The 23472-nt window shown below is 54.6% G+C and overlaps 1 pseudogene; it reads left to right on the forward strand.

Annotated features, from left to right (window-relative positions):
- Positions 1 to 1011: 1011 nt before the first annotated feature.
- Positions 1012 to 23472, forward strand: part of LOC133886335 (probable beta-D-xylosidase 7) — a 29909-nt pseudogene continuing 7448 nt past the window's right edge.

The raw sequence follows: 23472 nt of genomic DNA on the forward strand, positions 1-23472 counted from the left end.
GTCATTTATATACCCAGATAATCGTTTGAAACTTTAAACGATTATTCGGATATCTAAATGACTTCAAATAAAAAAAATGTCAACTACAAAGTTGTATATCTCATCGAGAGCTACAATTTTTATATAGATTTCTTCCTCATCCAACTTCATATACAAAAGTTATAAATTTTTTAATGAATAGTTATTTTCAGAGACGATTCACATAAGGAACCGCATGTGGAAATGACCATTTTTACAGGCGGTCAGTAACCGCAGGAGGCCGTCGCCAATTGTTTAGACGGTTTTTGAAATAAACCGTCTGTAGAAAATTACCCTAAGCATCTCAAAAAATAGTTTTTTAAGTAGTGTTTCAGACATGGAATCAAGATGAACAATTTTCAAGGCTGACTGTATATTCAATTAGGAATTTAACTAGGTCACACTTTTAACTTATGACAAAATGAAGCATGCAATAATTTGAATTTTGAAATGTAGGTACAACATTGCTGTTGTGTGCAATTTGTCTCCATTGTCATATTGTTACTCAGAGTCCATGTCATAACGTGCGTTGTTTGGAACGTTGAATTCAATCATAAAAGAATAAGCAAATTCAGCTAAAAATAAAATAAAATCCAAAATTCACATATTACGAAACCTTAGGTTTCTTGGAAAGACAAGTGGGACCGAGTTGGAAGATGCTCACCAGGTGTTTGAGGAAACGCTTGGTCAGGTCTCACATCCTAGCCTCCTAGGACGGATGGATCCATTAAAAGAACTTCAAGGGAAAAGGAATTAAACCATTGCAATTAATCGGTGATTCGTTTTGATGTCTACTAATAATACCTGTGACTACTTCTCCCGCCATGGCCGCCATCTCCTCCTACCACACAAACGCCAGCATGACAGCACTGCTCCGGAGGATCCTCTCCTGAGGCTATCTCGATCAGATCGTTTATTTAGGCGAGCACTCTCCTAACCCCTTGGTATCTCGCGTCAGATCTTCGATCTCTACTCCTGACTACTGCTCCCGCCATGACTGTCTTATCCTCCTACAACAGAGATGCCGACATGGCAGCACTACTGCTCCTCCTGATCCCGGCACTGTTGAGAGTGGTGGTGGCCGGGGGACCGCCGTTCTCGTGCGGCCCGTCGTCGCCGTCGCGGGGGTCCCGTTCTGCATCAAGAAACTCCGCGCGGCGCAGCGCGCAGCTGACCTGGTGCCGCGGATGACGCCCGCGGAGAAGGTGGCGCAGCTGGGGGACATTGCGCCCGGGGTGCCGCGACTGGACGTGCAAGCGTACAAGTGGTGGAACGAGGCGCTGCACGGGGTGGCCATCTCCGGCCGCGGGATCCACTTCAACCAGGGCGCTGTCCGCTCCGCCACCAGCTTCCCGCAGGTTCTGCTGACAACCGCCGCGTTTAACGACAACCTCTGGTTCCGCATCGGCCAGGTACGTGATGGAGCAGGACATGGAGCAGGACGCACGTCGCACGCCGGCACTGATGATGGTGCGCGCGCGGCCGGCCACGCCATTATGGGACGTTTTGTGATTTGGTCATTGGATCACTGGCACGCGCCGTGCATTTCAGCTTTCTCATTTCCATGATCCTTGATTTGGGAACGTCCTACTACTTAGTTTACTATTTCCTCAACTTTAAATACACTCAAAATCTAAAATTAAACAACATACATGATCATATTTATCAAAATAGATCATATATTGTTGTATTTACAATTTTAGCATCCGTATTCGGCACCTCATTTACCGAAAGCTGACTTTCGATATACTGTATGTCGAAAAAATATGGACACGGCCATATTCAGCATATGAGGTGCCGAATATTGTCGGAGGGTTAACTCTTATCGCAGAGATTCTGTGGGACCCTTTTTTAGAGATTCGGCCGGAGGATGATTCTGAATATGTTTGCCGGAGAAATAAATGGATATGAATGCGATGGCTGGCGGGGTGGAACGATCTAGTCCGAAATGAAGTAAATGCAATGGGGTTTAGACAGGTTCGGACCGCACAGAGGCGTAACACCCTACTCCTGTATGGATACTATAAATGCCCTGAGAACGTCCCTCAAGGATGTTGCTGGTTACAAGAATGTTGGTCTATCCTAAAGCCTAAGGCTCCTTGTTCTTCGGTCTGTGGGTATCTGTGGGCTTTAGGTGCTCTTGGACTTCTCGATCTTCTCTACTTCCTCAACTGCTTCAACCGTGCAAGCTTGCCGAGAGATTGTCTAACTTGTCCAGAGCCTTTCTTCCTTTTTTTCCGTGCTACGGCTGCTTTAAATACCCGCCGGCAATAGCGTGCCCCGAATGGGAGGGCACGAGTTCCAAGGCACCATAAATGGAAAGGACATCATCATACCCTCTGCGTCTTGCGCCCGGTCATCTATCGCCATAAATGCACTGGCAATGGGCGCCGTGGAGAGGGCCCACCGGGCAGCCGCAGAGCGGCCTGACGTGCCCGCCCTGTCTTGTTCTCCTGCCACAGCAGTGCGGCGGACTGAATGCCTCGGCCCTTGCGACGTTATCCCAAGACGTGCCGGATGGCACGGGATGGGACCTGTGCATTTAATGTCCCCACGCCCTTCTGCCAAAATGTGGCAGGAACTGACACCGAGCGTGGCGGGAGTAGTTGGAGGTGACAGGCCACGCGCGCTCTTAAATGCGGCCTCGGGCCTTTGACTGGCTGACACCTCATCGCTGGACCCCTGTGGGAACCGCTGTCAGGGGGCTTCCTAGGGTGGCGGGGAACCGAGTGCTCGGAGGTCACTGTTCACCTCCCCGAGCACTCTATCCCGAGAGTGCCCTTCCTTTGTCCTCGGGGAACCGAGTGCTCGGGGCTACTGTTCACCTCCCCGAGCACTCTCTCCCGGGCATGCTTGTACGGATCTTCAGGGACCGAGTGCTCGGGGGCCGCTGCACGCATCCCCGAGCACTCTCCCGGAACTTCTTTCAGCGGGCCCTCGGGCTACTCGGGTGCCCGGGAGGCTACTGCTCGTAGCCCCGGGCACACCCCTCCCGGTACTTGGTCTTCACAGATCATCGGGGAACCTGGGTACTCAGGGACTACTGACTGTGGCCCCGAACGCCTTCTCCCGGGACTTAGCCTTTTTCACCTTGCGGAGGAGACTCCACGGGATAGCGCCACGTGGCAGATTGCTGGCCTGGCCTCAGGATTCGGGGACCCCTGGTTCCTGATTCACCGACAGCAGCCCCCAGGTCCATTGGCAGGCTATGGCCTAGAGAGTGCGGATGGTCCCTTCGTCGTCAATGAGGCCGAACCCAGCACCGACGCCACGCGGCGCGCTCTCAGACGCTGGCCCTTCCGGTCTGGGCTTCTGGTACAGCCCAACAGGGAGCCAAACGGACACGCGTCCAGCCGACTCCCGAGGCGCGTGATAACGGGACAGGCGGCGTGTGATAACGAGGCAGGCGGCGCGCGTGGCAACCGCGCAGATCAAGAATAGTGCACCTGGCAACCACTGACAACCGCATGGCCTGAGGGAGATTCGCCTACCGGTTGCGCTGGCCGAGGAAACCGTCTCGTCGAGCGTATCGCAGCAGGCAACGTTTGAATTTCCCTGGGGTATAAAAGGAGGAGGGAGCGAACCGCCCCCCTCTTTACGCCATCTTTGCGAACAAGCCTTCTTCTTCCTTGCGCTCCTGAGCCCTCATCTTCTCTCAGGCAATCAGAGCACCACCTTTCCCCCACCATTTCAAATCATCCCCCACCCTGACAAGATGACGAGAGCAGGAGGAAGCCGCCGCGACAAGACACCCGACAGCGTGCTGCCGGAGTCTCGGCTCATGAACGAGGAGGCGGCGGACAAGGTGCGGAAGTTGATGGTGCCCGAAGGCCAGCGGGAGGCCTCGGTGGTGACGCCGGCGAGCTTCCCACCGGTGACAGACCGGCCGGAGCGCATTGTCCTCTTCACTTCTTTCGTGGCGGCCGGGCTGGTGCCGCCGTTCTCGACCTTCTTCCTTCAGATCCTCGACACGTTCGGGATCCAGCTGGTGCATCTCAGCCCCAACTCCATCGTCATCCTGGCGGTCTTCGCCCACCTCTGCAAGATGTTCGTGGGGGTGCCGCCGTCGGTGTCGTTCTTCCGACACTTCTTCGTGCTGCGGCCGACCGGGAAGAAGAGGGGCTTCTCTACCGCTGACGTCGCTAGCTGCTGCAATTTCCAGCTGCGGGACGGCCTGGGGAGCAGTACATTCCCCAGGTGCTACGGAGCAAATGGGACGACTTGCAGCGCGACTGGTTCTACATCGACGTCAGCCCCCACGACCGCTTGTCGTTGCCGGAGAGGGTGGCGGAGCCCCTGAAGCCAACTTGGGAGGCGCCGCCGGAGGCGGATGAGCCGGTCCTGGAGCGCATCGACTTCCTGCGCCAGGCCAGGCTCACTTCGGTGATGGTGGTGGCGGACTATCTGCGCCGTCGCCTGGCGCCTTTGCGAGAGCGGGCTCGGCCCTGCTGGGTGTACACGGGCCCCCAGGACATCACCAGGACCCAGATCGGCGCCGAGTGGGACCTGGACAGGGCGGCTCTGAGGGGCCTGCTCCGGGTGGAGACCGGGGTGGACGACCTGGACCAGGCGGAGCTCCCCTGGAAGGAGCTGGCGCTCTGCGCTGACCCGAACCAGGTGGCGCTGCAAGCGAAGCTACCGGAGTTCGACGCCCAGGGGCTGATCAACCGGCCAGGGCACCGCAACCCCGGGACTATCCAGATTCCCGGAGTGGATGAGGCGACCGGCGAGGATGCCGCAGGCGGTCCGGCGCAGACCGGTGGCCCGGGTGCCGCGGGGGGCGGGCCGTACGCCAGCGGTGGGGCTGCTGCAGGCAGCAGCCGCCAGGCCAGAGGAGGAGGTGTCACCGGCAGTGGGGCGGCGACAGCACCGGGGGACAGAGGGAAGCGCCCCCGGACTTTTGTTCCTATGTCGACACCCTCGTCGTCGCCGTCGCCTAGCAAGAAGGAGGGAGGCCGGGACGGTCAATCGTCCAGCGCGGGGCCGGCGACGGGGGCGGCATCTGCGGTTCTGGAACCAGACCTTGATCTGCTTGGGCTCGGTCTGGAACCCGGAGACCGCGCGGCGGCCCCACCGAGCCCCCCGTGGAAGAGGAGGAGGGAGAATTCTGGGCCGACGCCGTCGGGCCCGGAATACAGGATCCTGGAATCAAGGTGGCAATACCGAAGACCCAAATCTGCGTAAGTTTTCCCCCTTTTTCCTGAGCATACCTTGCCCGGAGTGAGTTCGGAGACTGACCTTGTTTTCTTTTGCGGGCCACCTAAGGACGCCGCCGGAGACCAAGGATGGCCGGAGGCACCGAGGTCGGCTCCAGCCCCCGAGCCGAGCGTGCCTGAGCTGAGCGCACCGGTGGAGCCGGAGCCGCTGAGCGCGCCGACCGAGGCAGAGCCACAGGCACTGCCCTGCCCCGAGCCGATGGCAGAGGCTGCGCCCGAGCAACGAGCGCCGGCAGAGCCCGCCCTGAGCACATCGAGTGCAGGGCGGATGGCCTCGTCGATGGCGGTGCCTGCGTGGCAATATTCAGGGACCCCGAGCCCCACGGAGAGGGCTCGCAGGGGACCCAGTGCCCGGCCGTCGCCGAGCCAACCCGCAGAACCCCTTCCGAACGTGCTAGGGAGCGCCCGGGAGGTGATCGAGCGGCTGGAGGTGGCCGTGGCGCGCGCCGCCAATGAGAGTGAGGCGGCCGTGGTGGAGCGAGAGGCCTTAGAAGAAATACGCACGGAGGCCGTGCAGGAGCAGGAAGAAGCCGCCTGCCTGGCTGAGACATCACGGCAGCAGGCTGCCGAGGCACTCACCAAGGAGAGGCAGGTGCAGGCTCGAGAGGAGGCGGTCCTGGCGCGCGAGAGGATGGTGGAGGCCTCCCAGGCGGACTTGGCCCGCCAGAAAGGAGAGGCTGATCAGATCCGCGCCGAACTCCAGCGTCGGGAGGAGGAGCTCCAGCGCCGGGAGGAGGACGTCGCGATCCGCGAGACCGACGTCGGCATCACGGCGTCGGATCTAGACGCCCAGGAGGAGCTGCTGATCCGCTAGGAGACGGAGGCTGCCGAGGCGTTGGTGGCCTCAGCTGCTCGGGAGGAGCGGGCCGCCAAGTGGGAGTCAGAGCTGACCGCCCGTGAGTAGGCCCCCTCTGCCCTTGCAGAGTGGGTGAAGCAGGCTGAAGCCCAGGCGCCCGGTGCCGCCTCGACCAGCGCGGCCGAGGGATTGAGCCTCGAGGAGCGGCTGCAGAGCATGAAGGATGAGCTCGAGACCGCTAGGACCGAACGGGCTAACGTGAAGCTGATGTTGGAAGACATCCTTCGGCAAGCACGGAGGTCCGTGAGGGTGGCCAGGCTCGGGCGAGTCCATGTGTGAGCGAAAGGGACGGGCATCAGCCACATCGCCCTTGGCTTCAAGAACATCAGCCAGTGCCTCGAAGCGCTCCCCCAGGCTGTGCAGGAGCTAGCCACCCGGGAAGGGCATGGCTTGGCCCAAGCGGTGGCCGAGCACGTTCTGGCTTGCTATCGGAGCCGGGATCCGAATTTCTCGCTGGAACCAGCTCGGGAAGGGGTGGTCGAGGCCGAGGAGGAGGCCGCCCGGGAGGCAGTCGAGGGCGCCACCGCCGAGGTGGCGGCCTGCTTCACGTGGGAGGCACCGCCGATTCCAGACCCGGGGGATTCCTGACGGCTCTGACTTAGATTAGGCTTTTGTAATTTTCTTTTTCTTTGACTTGATGTAAATATGGGAGTGATCCCTCAGAATAGCTGTCCTTTCTTGTGAATATAATGGAAGCCTTTCTTTGGGGTCGCAACTCCAGTGTTCTTCTAAGTGCTTGATGAAGTTCCTGTTCTTTTCACTTGATGTCCGGAGAAGTACTCAGTCAGACCGAGCCCGACCTTTCTCTCCCCGAGAACAAAGTTGCCCCAACCACTCATCGCCCGAGCAGTGAGGCCTTCTTTGCGCGTTCAGCCCCCGAGCCCTCACGAGTCCACAGCAGCTAAGTCAAAAGATAAAGGCCTAAACTTCCTTGCTCGGGAGATAGGTCGATCCAGCACGGAGCACGCTACGACCAGTGAACACTTTCCCATTTTGTGACCACTCAAACAAGTAGATCGGAGACATGTGCGAGCGGAAATGCGACCAAGAATCCCCACGGTTTGGTGGTGCCCGGGCTAGGACGAACCGGATCGAGCACCGATAGCCCGCCCCTAGGGTCTAGGCTCCTGACCGCTCTTTTCTCGAGCGGTGAGATTACCCGAGAACCCTAGAGGCTCGGTAGTGCCCGGGCCTTTTAAGCGGACCAAACACCATGAACACCATGAAGGACTTCGGTCAGACATCGCCGTTCGTACGATACACCTTTCTACTATCCGTTCTGTCATTCCAGGAAAAGCGGACATGTGGCAGGGTTTTGTGCGCGAGGAGACCACCTTGCCGAACAGATTAGAATACGAGGGCCCCGAGGATAACTCGGGAACAATATATTACTGAATGTAAATTCATATGAATTTAACCACTCACCGGACAGCTGTCAGTTTTTCGGCTGACCGATCCAGGAGAGGTATGCGCTCCGAGCTCGGGGTGCCCGGGAACTCAGTTCCTTCGGCTGGAGCGCCCGAGCACTGGGGAGCGCGATAGAGAGCCCGGGACCAGGCGATCCCGACCACTCATGCCTGAGCAGTAGGACCACTCGAGGACGCCTGGGGCCGAGCAACGACCTGGGCACTAAGGCCCTCGCGGTCGAGCTGCTTTTGCTTTTGATTGTTGATCTGTGATTTGAGAAAAATAGAAAGATTCTTTGCTTGGTGCGCTCTGTTAGTGCGGTACTCATTATAGGCTGCTCTTGTTTTTGACCCGAGACCTCTTGAATACCTAGACCGGTGGACTATACAGGCAGAGGCATAACCAGAGGTCCTATGGTTCGGTGGCGCCCGGGTATGACAGACCAGACCGAGCACCGACAGCCCGTCCCTGGGGCCTAGGCTCTGGACTACTCTTTGCTCGAGCGATAGGATTACCCGAGAACCCCAGGGACTCGGTGATGCCCGGGGGACTGCCACGACACCGAACACCACAGCCTACCACGACAGACATAAGTCAGCAGCAGCTGCCCGTGCGCATACCGATTGGGATTCTTTTATCGACAGGGAAAACGAGAGAGCAAACTTTTTCTCGCACAATCGAGCATCTCACCAGACAGATTAAACATATAGAATTCAGAAAAATAAAATTTGACATAAGAACTGCACATTGATAACATATATATTGTATTGACAATTTTTACAAGACTGGGTGACTTACCCAACTAGTGGTAGCCCCCGGTCAACTTGGGCGGGGGGGGGGGGGGGGGAGCCCCTGGCCTGGTTGACCTGAGCACGCATACATGCCATCTACCGGAAAAATTTGCGCAGGTGCTCGATGTTCCACGCGTTGGGGAGCGGCTGCCCATCCTCTGCATCCAACCGAAAGGAGCCTTCTCACGGGACACCGATCACGGTAAAGGGGCCTTCCCACATAGGGGACAGTTTATTCCTTCCTTCACACGACTGGACGCGTCAGAGAACTAGATCCCCCACCTCGAGAGACCGGGCCCGGATGTGACGCTGATGATAGCGCCGCAGGCTTTGCTGGTAGCGGGCTGCTCGGACGGCGGCACGCTGCCGGCGCTCTTCCAAGTAGTCGACGTCATCGCGCCTCTGCTATTCCTGTTTGCCTTCAGAGTAGGCGTGCACCCGAGGGGAGCCTAGAGTGAGATCAGAGGGGAGGACCACCTCAGCGCCGTACAAAGGAAGAAAGGAGTCTCCCCGGTAGGGCGACTTGGTGTGGTCCGATTGGCCAATAGCACGGCAGGCAGCTCGTCGGTCCACCCTTTCCCGTGCTTTGCGAGCACGTTGTAGGTCCGGGTTTTGAGCCCCTTCAGTATCTCCGTGTTGGCGCGCTCGACCTACCCATTGCTCCGAGGATGAGCGACTGAGGTGAAGCAGAGCTTAATGCCGAGGTCCTCGCAGTAGTCCCCGAATAGGGCACTTGTGAACTGAGTGCCATTGTCGGTGATGATCCGGTTCGGGACACCGAAGCGACTGGTGATACTGCGGATAAACTGGAGCGCCGTGTTCTTGGTCACCTTGACGACTGGAACCGCCTCCGGCCACTTGGTGAACTTATCAATGGCGACGTGGAGGTACTCATAGCCCCCGATTGCTTGGGGAAATGGACCCAGAATGTCCAGCCCCCAGACCGCGAAAGGCCATGACAGGGGGATGGTTTGAAGTACCTGAGCTGGCTGGTGAATCTGCTTTGCATGGAACTGGCACGTCCTGCAGCGCCGAACCAGCTCGAAAGCATCCTGGAGGGCTGTAGGCCAGTAGAAACCTTGCCGGAAGGCCTTCCCGACCAACGTGCGGAATGATGCATGGCCACCGCACTCGCCCTCGTGGACCTCAGCAAGAAGCTCGCCGCCTTCTGCCCGGGTGATGCATTTCAGGAGGACGCCGCCTGCGCCACGTCGGTAGAGATCCCCATCTACTATGGCATAGCGTTTGGACTGCCGAGCAACTCTTTCAACAGAGGCATCATCCCCGGGGAGGAACTTTTCCATCAAGTACCCTCGGATCTTGTCCATCCACGAGGCATCTTGAGAACTGCCAGCAAGCACAGCGCACTCGCCGGACAGCGGCACCCTGTCGGGGCTTCCCACTGAGGGCGCCGCCGGGGTCCCCTGAATTGAGCTCGAGGTTTCCCCTTCGTCCTGTTCGGCAGGCAGGACGGAAGGCCATGTGAATCTTTCTTCAAAGACTCTGGCAGGGACGCGCGCACGGGAGGAGGCCAGGCGAGAAAGGTCATCAGCCAGAGCGTTGTCGCGGCGAGAGATGTACCGTAGCTCCAGGCCGTCGAAGTGCCTCTCCAGCTTCCTGACTGTCGCCACGTACGTCACCATTTGAGGATCCGTGCACTGGTATTCTTTCGATACCTGGTTGACCACCAGCTGGGAGTCTCCCTTGACCAGGAGGCGACGAATCCCGAGGCCCACCGCGGCTCGGAGGCCGGCGATGAGGCCCTCATATTCCGCCATATTGTTGGTTGCGCGGAACTGCAGCTGCACGACGTACTGGAGTTCTTCACCCATTGGGGAGGTGAGAACCACTCCGGCCCCCGCACCTTTCAGCGTGAGGGAACCGTCGAAGTGCATAACCCAGTGCCCGGGCGCGTCGTGCCCGGGATATGTGGAAATTTCTTCTTGGACGTCCTTAGGGACGTGCGTCCACTCTGCCACGAAGTCAGAGAGCGCCTGGCTTTTGATCACCTGGCGGCTGACAAAGTGCAGGTCGAACTCCGCCAGCTCCACCGCCCACTTGACGACGCGCCCGGTGCCTTCTCGGTTTCGGAGGATGGGCCCCAGTGGGTACGTGGTAACCACCGAGACCTTGTGCGCCTGGAAGTAGTGGCGCAGCTTCCAGGAAGCAATGAGCACAGCGTAGAGCAGCTTCTGGGCTTATGGGTATCTTGTCTTGGTATCCCGGAGGACTTCACTGATGAAGTACACCGGTCGCTGTACACTGCGGGCCCGGACTGCGGCTTCACCCGAGGGCCTGTCACAGCGCCCGAGCTCAGCGACGTGGTCGGGGCTGGCCAGGTGCTTGGGCTCGACTCCCTGGTCGGGAGGAGCCAAGTGCTAGGGCTCGACCCCCTGCTCGGGAGGAGCCAAGTTCTCGGGCTCGACCCCCTGCTCGGGGGGAGCCACGAGGACTGGTGAGTGCTCGGGGGCGGCCAGGAGCTGGGACCCAACATCTTGCCCCGAGCACTCATCGCGCTCCACCACCAGTACCATGCTCAGGACTTGAGGAGTGGCCGATACGTAGAGCAGTGGTGGCTCACCCTCAGAGGGGGCCACCAGTACGGGTGGCAAGGTGAGGTACTTCTTCAGATGGTGGAAGGCCTACTCGGCCTCCGGTGTCCAGTTGAAACGACCGGTCTGCTTCAGAAGCTTGAAGAGGGGGAGTCCTCGTTCCCCAAGTTTGGAGATTAAGCGCTCGAGGGCCGCCATGCAGCCGGCAAGACGCTGAATCTCCTTGAGTCGAGCCGGGGGTCGCATCAGCTCGATGGCCCGGATCTTCTCTGGGTTGGCCTCGATCCCTCGGCTGGAGACCAAGAAACCGAGGAGCTTGCCCACAGGCACCACGAAGACGCACTTCTCGGGGTTGAGCTTCAGGCGGGTAGTGCGGAGACTGTTGAAAGTCTCAGCAAGATCTTCGAGCAGGGTGGCGCGGTCTCGGGATTTGACCATGAGATCGTCGATGTAGGCCTCGACGGTGCGGCCAACCTGCAAGTCAAGGGTGATGCGGATAGCACGCTGGAAAGAAGACAAAGCGTTGCGCAAACCAGAAGGCATCGATACATAGCAATAAGTCCCCACTGGAGTGGTAAAAGCAGTTTTTTCTTCGTCCTCTATGGCCATGCGAATCTGGTGATAACTAGAGTTTGCATCTAAAAAACACAAAAGATCACATCCCGCGGTTGCATCTACAATCTGATCTATGCGGGGTAAAGGAAAAGGATCTTTTGGGCAAGCCTTGTTTAGATCGGTGTACTCCACGCACATACGGAGCTTGCCATTGGCCTTCGAGACGATGACTGGGTTCGCCAGCCACTCAGGGTGGAGGACTTCTCGGATGAATCTGGCATCAAGGAGCTTGCTGACTTGCTCCCGGATGAACTCCTGGAGCTCAAGCGCCTGCCGCCGGACTTTCTGCTTCACCGGGCGTGCGTCCGGGCGCACAGCCAGGTGGTCCTCGATCACCTCCCTAGGGATCCCGGGCATATCGGACGGCTGCCATGCAAACACATAGACGTTAGCCCGGAGGAAGGCGACGAACGCGCTTTCCTATTTTCCGCCCAGGTCATCACCGATTCGGACGACCTGGAAGGCGTCTTCGCCCACCACGACCTCCTTCGTAGGAACAGAGGCGTCGGCAGTGAGTCGGAGTTTGGATGAAGAGGGTCCCGGACCCCCTGGGCGACCTTCGACCTCGGCCCGAGCTGAGACCAAGGCCGAGTATAACTGCTCGGCGCAAGAGACGGCGCTGCTGGTCTCAGCGGACACGGAGATGGGGCCCGCTGGGCCTGGCATCTTAACCGTGAGGTACGCATAGTGCGTGACCACCATAAACCGAGCGAGCGCTGGGCGCCCGAGGAAGACATTGTAGGGGAGGGGGAGCTCCACGACGTCGAATATGACATTCTCCGTCCGGAAGTTGTCCCGGCTCCCGAATGTCATGGGCAACTCGACCTGCCCGAGGGGCAGGGAGTGCCCGGGTGTCATGGCCCAGAATTTCCAAAAAACATATAATTAAGTGCTAATGGACGTCATTAGCATCATTTGTTTGGTTTTGAGCAATTTTAGGCATGCAATTTTTAATTAAATAAATTGTAAAAATCAATATTAGTTGATGCGTTGTTAAGCAACTCACCATATTTCTATACAACATAGGGTTGGAAACAATTTTAGAAATTAGTAGGTGCCTGGAGGAGAATATAAATGAATTTTCCCAAATTTTTGGGAATTATTTTAAAGGCATAAAAATTAACACAAGTTAGAAAAGCTTGCCTCTTTGGAGAATTTTCATTTGAATTTGGTGCAAGCTTTTTGGGTCAAACAAGGTAAAATGGATTGTTCATGATTTATAGAAGCCAACAAAATTTGTTCCACAATTTTTAGACCACAGTAAGGCCTCCACCTTGATAACCAAAGTAGTGAAGATATTTTTGACTGGCGGTCACTGTTCATCGGCCCCACCTGTCATCCCTTTCGCTCAGGCAGCCTCTGCTTCCCCTTCTCCAGCTCTCACAGAGCAAGGCGCGCCGCAAATCTTGACTTCGGTGGCTAGCTCCACGTTGCCGGCCAAAAGATCGGCCCAGGCCTTATCTCCTCCTTCGCCTCTGCCTTATATCTCTCTCTCCCTCGCTTGCTTTTCCTGTCGCCCAGAGCACCACAGCGCCGAGCTGCATTGCGCCGCGCCGCTGGCCAAGCCAACGCGCCACCGGCAAGCTCCCTCGAGCCCGAGCCCAGTAGAGCCGCAGGGAAGAGCGCCCCGAGCTCCTCCGCCGTTTCCCCTCCTTCCCCGGCTGTTTCCCGCAAGGATTGGAGCCATCCACGCCTTCTTCCCCAACGGCGGCAGCCGAACTCCGCCGCCCTTCGTCGACCCGCCGTGCCCTCGCTTCTCCGGCCCAACCTGCTGCACGGTGAGCTTCCCCATGCTCCTGTACACCTTTTGCGCACGGCGCTTTTCCTCCGTCCCGTCACCGGCGCGTGTGTCCACGATGGCCGAGCCGCCGCCGCCTCCTCGCGCGTGCCGCCAGCCGTGCCGCCGTCGAGCTCGTCGGCCGGCGAGCACGCCGTTAGGTCCACATGCTCGCGTGGAATGCGTAGGTGCATTCGGCCAGGCGTGTTACGCCGCCGTTCGTCGTCGGCGAGTCAAGACCGAGCCGCCGTCGTATAGTTTCCGCCGTCCGCCGCCGCTAGCCATTCTCCGGCCGTCGACAGTGACGACGTGTGCCTCAAATGGATCCCCGCGCACATGCTGGAGCCGCAGCTGCCGTTGCCAGCCGCTTGGACTGCGCCGCTCGCCGCCGGCGGGCTCAAGCCGAGCCCCGGCCAGCCGTGCTGCGCTCTGTTCTGGCGCGAGTCAGTTTTGACTCTGGTCAAGATGTGCCGGCCCCGCCGGTCAGTGGCTTAGGCTAGGCCGGTGTCGGTAGAAAAAGGCGTGGGCCCATTTGAATATTAGAGAAAATCGAAAATGCGAATTAGAATATTTGTTCAATGTTAAATCGGCTGAAAACTTGAAAAATGCATAGGAAATTGTGTAGAGCTCCAAAATTCCTTAAACCAATTTTGTTGGTTTTGTTGTGTCATGATCTGTCCATTAAAAATGCTAGTGGCCATGAAATGTGTGCTGTGAATTATTGAGTTAATGGTTTATGTCTAGGCTTTGATAATTCATACTTAAAGTTTGGTATTTCCAAAATTGATGAATCTAATTTTGTTGGCCTTGTATTGTCATACTCTACACATGAAAAATACTAGGTATTGTGAAAGGTATAATTACTTTTATTCAATTAATGAGTGTGTTTAATCTTCAATAATTCATAAACAATTTTTGATGAGTCCAAAATTGGCAAACCAAATTCTGTTAATCTTGTTAAATTATGCCATGTTTATTAATAATACTAGGGTTTATGAAATGCTTACTGAGGATTAATAAGTTGTTAAAATGGTTTCAATCTTTAAACATTTCATAATTGGTTAGTCCATAAATTGAGTTGTGTAAATCCTGTTAGTGGGTTCCTTGTTCACTCAAAAGAGTTACCCTCTTGTTAAGTATAGTTAACTTTCTTTTGGATTTAACCTTAGAGTAAGCTTAATCAATCTAGGAAGTTGTCAAATGTTAAACAATAATTCAGATAAGGAAATCCCTAAGGCTTTTAACTCATGGCATAAGTGCATTGCATCTCCACTGCTGTCTTGCAGTAAAGCATCTTTCATTGCATGTCATTCATATTCATTACATTGCACGCGTGATTCTTTTAGGGAACTTCGAACCGGCGAACGAGGCGAACGAGGCTGTCCCCGGAGGTTCCCGCAGTGGTGATCTTGACTCGGGTAACTGTGAGCAGCAGCTAGGGCAGCAAGGCAAGCATCTATCATATTGCACCGTGTCAAATTGAAATCTAATATGTTATCTACGCTTATGTATACATTGCATGTGTCGGGTACCGAGTTGGGTAGAACCTATGCCTATGCATTCTCCCATTTTGGTCACGTGCCGTGTTGTTCCTAGGAGCCTAGTGGAGTCATCGAGGTCTACTTATAGTTCGCTATGCTTAGTGGTACTTAGGCTTTCCGGTAGAAGTCGACGACGGCGTCCACCGTTGTCGCGAGCCTAGGGCTTATTACTTGTTCACACTTGTGGTTGTGTTGAGGATGAGTCGGTTTGGTGAGTGGTGAGTTGAGACGAGGTGTGGGCGGTGTTAGGGGTGTCATCTGCTCACGAGGAGTCCTCAGGCAGTTCGGGAAGGGAACCCGGACACCGTAGACCGCTTGCACCGGTTAAGCACCGATCATCGGTGTAGTCGGCTTTAGCACTTACCTTACTCACCACATGCTGATATAATGGTAGGCGAGCCGATTACCTTCGCAGACGTGGTCATGTGGGTCTCGTCATAGACGGTGTGAGTCCGGTTTGAGTCCGGGCTTTTAGCGGTATTAGTTTGCTCGAGGAGTAGTTCTAATACCGCCTCGCCGAGCTATGGTTGATCCATATGGTTGGGCCTGGTTGGGAAAGGTTGTCACGGGTACCCCCTTGTGCGCATCTTAGCGGGTGGCACAAGCCGTATGGTCCCTGTGTCATGTGAGTCCAGGAGTATCCCCCTGCAGGGTGTATAATCAATTCGAACTGCCGCGCTCTCGGTCATGAGCATCGCTATCGCTTATCTCCACCGAGCGACCATATTTTGGTCGTAGAGTTTCGATGTGGGTTGTAGTATGGTTGGTTTGGGTGGTTTGGTCGGTATGTGGTCGGTGGTTTGGTGGTAATGGTTTACTTTTATACACTTGTTTGTTTACATATCTGTTGTGATCGGTTGGTTGGCAGAGTTTGAGTCGGTGGTTGGTTGAGTCAGTTGCTTACACCTAGAGTCTAGGTTGCTTACCGCTTAATGAACTTAAACATGTTTTAATCCTTGCTACAGCTTTAAATGCATGATCCTTGGAGTCGAGAATATATATATACTCATACTGTGTAAGACTTGCTAGTACCTTCGTACTAAGGGTGCTGCCCTTAAGTTGCTTTCAGGTTCACAGGTTGGCGAGGAAGAGGCAGTTTTCGGCTACTTTTTGCCTGCCGATCCGGGTGGCGGGCAGGGGTAGCACATTCTACTCCAAACTCCGGCGCTTTTGGTATGGAGCCTAAGGGCATCCGGCTTCATACTCTTTTGTTGTATAGGTTTCTCTTCCGCTGCGTAGTTGTTGTTGTTCCTCTTTTGTTGTAAATTGTGTAAGCAGTTGCATGTTTAATAATTGTAATTCAGTTTAATTACTTGCTCTCTATTAAACTGTGTTGGGATATTTGAGTTGGAAGGCATGTGTTCCGATCCTGGGCACAAAACACGTGCCGGGACTACCGGAATGGTATTCTGATTAATCGTCGAGGTTGTGATTATGAATAATGATCCTCCTGATGATTAATTAGAATTCCATTTGGACGGTTCCTCACAGCTTGGTATCACAGCTTGGTATCAGAGCTTGGTTTAATTTAGTAGCCTAAACATAATTAGTGCGTTGTTTAGTAAGTCGACAACTCCACCTAAACAACCCACAATTTATGTTTACGCCTCTTCATGTGTAATATGTATGAAACTGCTATCGTTTATGCCCCTAAGTTAAAATGCGTATTATGAGTGGCGTCTATATGTCTTATACCACGTTGTTTTGCTTTCGACCCTGCATTGATTCATGTTGAGCATTGCATCTTCGGCTTTGCATCGTCGGCAGGTAGGGTACGACGCTCAGTGGCGGTTAATCACCGAGGGCTCAGTCGGATGCGAGGCAGGGGCCCGGCATGTCCCGTACGGATCACCGTACGGGAAGTGAATACGCTAGCGATAGCGTATGAACATCCACCATGCGATGGGAGACATGGTCGTCTACTCGTGTGGCGATTACACGAGATGTCCCGTAGGGTCTACGGGAAGTGAATACGTCGTTATCGACGTATGGATTGTCGCTTGTACGGCATGTGGTACAAGGGCCGTTCGCGCTCTTACCCTTTCTAGCGCGAAGGGTACGTTCTGGATGTTGTATACTGCCTGTGATTTTGATGCTTGCAGGTGCGGTTCTTGTTTTGAGAAAGAAGCGGTAGTTAGGTTCGAGCATGCATCATTTCATGACATTCATGCATGTATTTATGTTTGTACATGTGTTACGGGGTTCTAACAATATATCCGGCGAGTGCATTGTGCTAAGTCGGAATTTGACGTTTCCCCTTTTGTTTGCATTTCAGAATGGTTGTCACTCGGCGTGGTGGGGAGGTTCCAGAGGGTTCCGGTCAGAACAACCCTCCTCCACCGCCGACCATGGCGGATGTGCTCATGCAAATCGAGCAGAACCGCCAAGCAAATCAAACTCTCCTCCAGACGAACCAAGCGCTTCTGGAGGCTCTCGTGCGCAACGCGACTCCTCATGGAGGAGGTGGAGCCGTGCGCCGAGACGACTTCTCGGACTTCTTGCGGACTCAGCCGCCGGTCTTCTCGCGAGCTGAGGATCCTCTGGATGCCGATCACTGGCTCCGGACGATCGAGCAGAAGCTCGTTCTTCTTCACTGCGAGGATCACGAGAAGGCGCTCTTCGCCGCCCATCAGCTTCAGGGCCCGGCGGGTGCGTGGTGGTCCGGCTTTCTGGCCATGCACCCCGCCGATCACCGCGTGTCGTGGGCGGAGTTCCGTGAGGCTTTCCGCTCGTTTCACATACCGAGTGGCCTCATGGAGGCTAAGAGGCGGGAGTTTGAGGACCTCAAGCAAGGGGGTCGGGCGGTGATGGAGTACGTGCAGGTGTTCAATCACCTTGCACAATATGCTACTGAGGAGGTCAGCACGGATGCGCGCAAGCAGCGCCGCTTCGTGAATGGCCTGAACTCGAAGATGCAGGACCGGTTGTCCGCGCATAGGTTCGCCGACTTCAACGAGTTGGTGAGCACGTCGATCACGGTGGAGCTCAAGTATAAGAGCCACCAAGAAGAGAAGAGGCGGAAGAGGGGTTTCTCGTCTTCCGTGGGTGGGAGCTCGCAGCGCGCCCGCACTGAGAGTCAGCCTCCACAGTCTCAGGTGCCGTCAGCTGGTTACCCACGGCCGATGTGGTTTCTACCACGTCCTGCGTTCTCCGCTCCACAGGGGCAGGCTGCACGACCAGCCGGCTCCCAAGTGAGCGTGACTGGTGGCTCCGGCGGTCCGTGCTTCAACTGCGGCCGCGTCGGCCATTTCTCGAGGGAGTGCCCGTATCCGAGGCTGGGAGCCGCGGTGAGTGCCCCGCGACCACCGCTGGCTCAGTCAGCACCGCAGTCTTCGCAGGCGACTCATGTTCCCAAGCGTGGTCGAGCTCGCCACACTACCGCCGACGAGGTTCAGGAGGGTGACACCGTCCTGATGGGTATGTTGGATATGAGTTTCAACTCTGACATCTTTTCTGCAGTGGTTTTGTTTGATTCAGGAGCCTCTCACTCCTTTATATCTTCGGATTAGGTTTGGAAGAGTGGGTTGAGAGTGAGTGCTACCCACACGCCGTATCTTATAGACGCCCCGGGGGCCAAAGTTCTAATCAACCAGTGTGTGAATAAAGCGGCGGTAATGGTCAACGAAGTGCCCTTCTATGTTAATCTGTTAGTAATGAACTCGAAGGGAATTGATGTTATTCTGGGGATGAATTGGCTCTCCAAGAACAAGGCTGTGTTGGACTGTGCTCGGCGGACCGTCACCCTCGATGGTCTGTCAGGCACTCATATTCAGTTGAAGCTGAAGGGTGTCAAGTCCTGCCTGTTCACCATAAAGGCTGCCCCCACTAGGATTATGGAGACCATTCCTGTGGTGTGGGAATTTCCAGATGTTTTTCCAGATGAGTTGCCTGGAATGCCTCCTGGGAGGGCAGTGGAGTTCTCTATTGATCTCATACCCGGTGCGGCCCCGGTTTCGAAGAAGATGTACAAGATGTCGCAAATTGAGCTAGTTGAGCTGAAGAAGCAGATTCATGAGCTGCTAGCAAAGGGTTTCATTCGTCCGAGTTCCTCACCTTGGGGATGCTCAGCTTTATTTGTGAAGAAGAAAGATGACACTCTCAGGATGTGTGTCGATTACCGTCCGCTGAATGCAGTCACGGTGAAGAATGTGTATCCGCTTCCTAGGATTGACATCTTGTTTGATCAGTTGACGGGAGCCCGAGTCTTCTCAAAGATTGACTTGAGGCTGGGCTATCATCAAATTAAGGTTCGGCCAGAGGATATTCCAAAGACAGCGTTCTCTACTCGATACGGCTTGTATGAGTTCACCGTTATGTCGTTTGGCTTGACTAATGCGCCGGCCTTCTTTATGTACCTTATGAACTCGGTGTTCATGGAGGAGTTGGACAAGTTTGTAATTGTTTTCATCGACGACATTCTGATATACTCCAAGACCGAGCAAGAACACATTGGGCATCTCCGTGTTGTTCTGGGCAGACTTCGAGAACATCAGCTGTACGCTAAGTTCAGCAAGTGTGAGTTCTGGCTCAGGGAGGTGGCCTTTCTGGGACATGTTCTATCAGAGAACGGGGTGGCAGTTGACCCGAGCAAGGTGCAGGATGTGCTCGACTGGGTTCAACCCCAGAATGTTAGTGAGATCCGGAGTTTTCTTGGACTTGCGGGCTATTACCGCCGGTTCATCGAGAACTTCTCCAAGGTTGCGAAGCCAATGACCGAGTTGTTAAAGCAAGGCAGCGTGTTTGATTGGTCAGATGCCTGTGAGTCTGCCTTCCAGACATTGAAGAAGCTTCTCACGACCGCCCCAGTGCTTGCTCAACCTGATGTGACCAGAGGGTTTGATGTGTATTGCGACGCGTCCGGCATCGGTCTTGGCTGTGTTTTGATGCAGGAGGACCGAGTCGTTGCATATGCATCCCGACAGTTGAAGCGTCATGAGGAGAACTACCCGACACATGATCTTGAACTTGCTGCTGTCGTGCACGCTCTGAAGATGTGGCGCCACTACTTGATGGGCAACTTGTGCCGTATCTACACGGATCATAAGAGTTTGAAGTACATTTTCACGCAGGCGGATTTGAACATGAGGCAGCGAAGATGGCTCGAGTTGATCAAAGACTACGAGCTGGAGGTTCACTACCATCCAGGCAAGGCGAATGTGGTCGCCGATGCTTTGAGTCGACAGGCTCATTGTCACTGTCTTGTAGCCTCGCCGATGGATTCCACGTTGTGTGATGAGTTCCGGCGTCTTGGGCTTGATATGGTGTCAGACGGTTTTATTGCAAATCTTGAAATCAAGTCCACACTCATTGATGAAATTAAGGCTGCTCAGAGGGATGATAAGGGTATGGCCCGAATTCGAGAGAAGAGGAAGATCGGGCAGGCCTTGTGTTTTACTGAGGATAATCAGGGTGTTATCTGGTTTGGGAACCGTCTAGTGGTTCCGAGGGTCGAGGCGCTGAGGAAGAAGATCTTTGATGAGGCTCACGATTCGTTGCTGTCCATTCACCCGGGCAGTACGAAGATGTATCAGGATTTGAAACCCCGTTTCTGGTGGACTCGCATGAAGCGGGAGGTTGCTAGATATGTGTCTGAGTGCGACGTCTGCCGAAGGGTGAAGGCTGAACACATCAAGCCTGCCGGCACACTCCAGCCTTTGCCCATTCCATCTTGGAAGTGGGAGGAAGTTGGGATGGATTTCATTACCGGCTTGCCGAAGACTTCGAGTGGGTATGACTCTATTTGGGTCATCGTGGACCGGTTGACAAAGTCCGCACACTTCCTTCCTGTCAGAACCACTTATTCTGCTAAGCAGTATGCGGAGTTGTACCTCACTAGAATTGTTTGCCTCCATGGGGTGCCGAAGCAGATCATCTCGGATCGAGGTACCCAGTTTACTTCTCATTTCTGGAGAAATTTCCAAGAGGCTATGGAGACTGAGTTGTTCCACAGCACGGCGTATCACCCACAGACGGATGGTCAGACGGAGAGGGTAAATCAGATTCTCGAAGATATGCTCCGTGCTTGTGTGCTCACTTATGGGAAGAAGTGGGACATATGCCTGCCGTTTGCGGAATTTTCGTATAACAACAGTTTCCAGGCTAGTATAGAGATGGCGCCATTTGAGGCCCTTTATGGTCGGAGGTGCCGTACGCCGCTGAATTGGTCCGAATCCGGTGAACGGGCTTTTTTTTAGGTCCGAATTTGGTCAAGGAGGCAGAAGACCATGTTCAGAATATCCGCAAGAGTATTCTCACGGCCCAGTCTAGGCAGAAGAGCTATGCAGATCGACGTCGCCGGGAGCTCACATTTGAGGTGGGGGATCATGTGTACTTGAAGGTCTCACCTCTCAAAGGCGTTCGTCGATTCCAAGTTCGAGGCAAACTGGCGCCTCGGTATGTTGGACCGTTTCAGATTTTAGCTCGGCGTGGAGAGGTTGCATATCAATTAGAGTTGCCGCCGTCCCTCTCCGCGGTGCATAATGTGTTTCATGTCTCACAACTCAAGAAGTGTCTCCGAGTCCCGACTGATGTCGTTGATGTTGTGCCCGAAGAATTGCAACCGGACTTGACATATTGTGAGAAACCGATGCGAATCTTGGGTGAAACCGAGCGCAAGACGCGGCGGAGTTCAATCAAATTCTTGAAGATTCAGTGGAGTAACCACTCTGAGTCCGAAGCGACTTGGGAGCGGGAAGATCAGCTTCGTTCCGAGTATCCTGAGTTCTTTGAGAATTTGTAATGCCAATGTAATATAGCGTATTTGGAATCTCTCGCATGTATGTGTTCATCTCTATGATTGAATAAAAATCTGCGTTGGATTCCATCTCATGCGTCATGGTGTCGTCTCACAACCTGCTAAGTCATCACAGCGTTCTCATTGTCCCCTCTCTGGCTCATACCAAATCTCGGGACGAGATTCTTTTTAGGGGGGGAGGTTTGTCATGGCCCAGAATTTCCAAAAAACATATAATTAAGTGCTAATGGACGTCATTAGCATCATTTGTTTGGTTTTGAGCAATTTTAGGCATGCAATTTTTAATTAAATAAATTGTAAAAATCAATATTAGTTGATGCGTTGTTAAGCAACTCACCATATTTCTATACAACATAGGGTTGGAAACAATTTTAGAAATTAGTAGGTGCCTGGAGGAGAATATAAATGAATTTTCCCAAATTTTTGGGAATTATTTTAAAGGCATAAAAATTAACACAAGTTAGAAAAGCTTGCCTCTTTGGAGAATTTTCATTTGAATTTGGTGCAAGCTTTTTGGGTCAAACAAGGTAAAATGGATTGTTCATGATTTATAGAAGCCAACAAAATTTGTTCCACAATTTTTAGACCACAGTAAGGCCTCCACCTTGATAACCAAAGTAGTGAAGATATTTTTGACTGGCGGTCACTGTTCATCGGCCCCACCTGTCATCCCTTTCGCTCAGGCAGCCTCTGCTTCCCCTTCTCCAGCTCTCACAGAGCAAGGCGCGCCGCAAATCTTGACTTCGGTGGCCAGCTCCACGTTGCCGGCCAAAAGATCGGCCCAGGCCTTATCTCCTCCTTCGCCTCTGCCTTATATCTCTCTCTCCCTCGCTTGCTTTTCCTGTCGCCCAGAGCACCACAGCGCCGCGCCGCTGGCCAAGCCAACGCGCCACCGGCAAGCTCCCTCGAGCCCGAGCCCAGTAGAGCCGCAGGGAAGAGCACCCCGAGCTCCTCCGCCGTTTCCCCTCCTTCCCCGGCTGTTTCCCGCAAGGATTGGAGCCATCCACGCCTTCTTCCCCAACGGCGGCAGCCGAACTCCGCCGCCCTTCGTCGACCCGCCGTGCCCTCGCTTCTCCGGCCCAACCTGCTGCACGGTGAGCTTCCCCATGCTCCTGTACACCTTTTGCGCACGGCGCTTTTCCTCCGTCCCGTCACCGGCGCGTGTGTCCACGATGGCCGAGCCGCCGCCGCCTCCCCGCGCGTGCCGCCAGCCGTGCCGCCGTCGAGCTCGTCGGCCGGCGAGCACGCCGTTAGGTCCACATGCTCGCGTGGAACGCGTAGGTGCATTCGGCCAGGCGTGTTACGCCGCCGTTCGTCGTCGGCGAGTCAAGACCGAGCCGCCGTCGTATAGTTTCCGCCGTCCGCCGCCGCTAGCCATTCTCCGGCCGTCGACAGTGACGACGTGTGCCTCAAATGGATCCCCGCGCACATGCTGGAGCCGCAGCTGCCGTTGCCAGCCGCTTGGACTGCGCCGCTCGCCGCCGGCGGGCTCAAGCCGAGCCCCGGCCAGCCGTGCTGCGCTCTGTTCTGGCGCGAGTCAGTTTTGACTCTGGTCAAGATGTGCCGGCCCCGCCGGTCAGTGGCTTAGGCTAGGCCGGTGTCGGTAGAAAAAGGCGTGGGCCCATTTGAATATTAGAGAAAATCGAAAATGCGAATTAGAATATTTGTTCAATGTTAAATCGGCTGAAAACTTGAAAAATGCATAGGAAATTGTGTAGAGCTCCAAAATTCCTTAAACCAATTTTGTTGGTTTTGTTGTGTCATGATCTGTCCATTAAAAATGCTAGTGGCCATGAAATGTGTGCTGTGAATTATTGAGTTAATGGTTTATGTCTAGGCTTTGATAATTCATACTTAAAGTTTGGTATTTCCAAAATTGATGAATCTAATTTTGTTGGCCTTGTATTGTCATACTCTACACATGAAAAATACTAGGTATTGTGAA

This window comes from Phragmites australis, chromosome 12 (genome assembly GCF_958298935.1).
Source record: "Phragmites australis chromosome 12, lpPhrAust1.1, whole genome shotgun sequence".
Lineage (NCBI taxonomy): Eukaryota > Viridiplantae > Streptophyta > Magnoliopsida > Poales > Poaceae > Phragmites > Phragmites australis.